We start from the raw sequence: 1,305 nt of genomic DNA, 5'->3' as shown, positions 1-1,305 counted from the left end.
GACTCTGAGAAATCATATTGACTTGCTGAGTCAATATTTTGTTCTGAGCCAATATGGCATTCAGAGTATCAACTTCAAGAACTCCCTTCTTCGTAGGCATCCCATTACTCACAGGATTCCTCTTAGAAGTGTACATGAACTGGTTATTAGCAACCATGTCAATGAGTTCTTGAGCTTCTGCAGGCATTTTCTTTAGGTGAATGGATCCACCTGCAGAAGTATCCAATGACATCTTTGATAGTTCAGATAAACCATCATAGAATATATCCAGGATGGTCCATTCTGAAAGCATGTCAGAAGGACACTTTTTGGTCAGCTGCTTGTATCTTTCCCAAGCTTCATAGAGGGATTCACCTTTTTTCTGTTTGAAGGTTTGAACATCCACTCTAAGCTTGCTCAGCTTTTGAGGAGTAAAGAACTTGGCCAAGAAAGCCGTGACCAGCTTATCCCAAGAGTTCAGGCTATCTCTGGGTTGAGAGTCCAACCAGATTCTAGTCTGTCTCTTACAGCAAATGGGAAAAGCATGAGCCTGTAGACTTCAGGATCTACTCCATTAGTCTTAACAGTATCACAGATCTGCAAGAATTCAGTTAAGAACTGAAAAGAATCTTCAGATGGAAGTCCATGAAACTTGCAGTTCTGCTGCATCAGAGAAACTAATTGAGGTTTCAGCTCAAAATTGTTTGCTCCAATGGTAGGAATGGAGATGCTTCTTCCATGTAAATTGGAATTTGGTGCAGTAAAGTCACCAAGCATTCTCCTTGCATTGTTGTTGGGTTCGGCTGCCATCTCCTTTACTTGTTCGAAATTTTCAATCAAGTTATCTCTGGATTGTTGTAATTTAGCTTCTCTTAGTTTCTTCTTCAGAGTCCTTTCAGGTTCTGGATCAGCTTCAACAAGAATGCCTTTTTCTCTGTCCCTGCTCATAAGAAAGAGAAGAGAAAAAGAAAAGAAGAGGAATCCTCTATGTCACAGTAAAGAGGTTCCTTATTGTTAGTAGAAGAAAAGAAGAAGAGAAAAATCTGAACTCAGAAAGAGAAAGAGAGAGGTTTCGGATTTTTGGTGGGTGGGGGAGAGATGTTAGTAGATGAATAAATAAATAGAATAAGATGAGAGAGGGAAAATTTCGAAAATAATTTATTGACAAAGAGTTAGTGATTTTTGGATATTTTCGAAAATTAGAGAGAGAGAGTTAGTTAGGTGGTTTTGAAAAAGATAAGAAACAAACAAAAAGTTAGTTAGTTAGTTGAAACAAATTTGAAAAGATAAGAAGTTAGGAAATTAGAAAAGATATTTTGAAATCAA

General features: G+C 37.6%; 1 non-coding gene across 1 annotated transcript; it reads left to right on the top strand.

Annotated features, from left to right (window-relative positions):
- Positions 1 to 286: 286 nt before the first annotated feature.
- Positions 287 to 394, top strand: LOC112725325 (small nucleolar RNA R71). The gene has a single exon (XR_003164441.1). It is a non-coding gene; the product is annotated as a small nucleolar RNA R71 (small nucleolar RNA).
- Positions 395 to 1,305: the final 911 nt, after the last annotated feature.

The sequence above is a fragment of the Arachis hypogaea genome, chromosome 11 (genome assembly GCF_003086295.3).
Source record: "Arachis hypogaea cultivar Tifrunner chromosome 11, arahy.Tifrunner.gnm2.J5K5, whole genome shotgun sequence".
NCBI classification, from domain to species: Eukaryota; Viridiplantae; Streptophyta; class Magnoliopsida; order Fabales; family Fabaceae; genus Arachis; species Arachis hypogaea.
The sequence above is the reverse complement of the archived record's forward strand: the minus strand, read 5'-3'. Positions and strand labels throughout refer to the sequence as shown.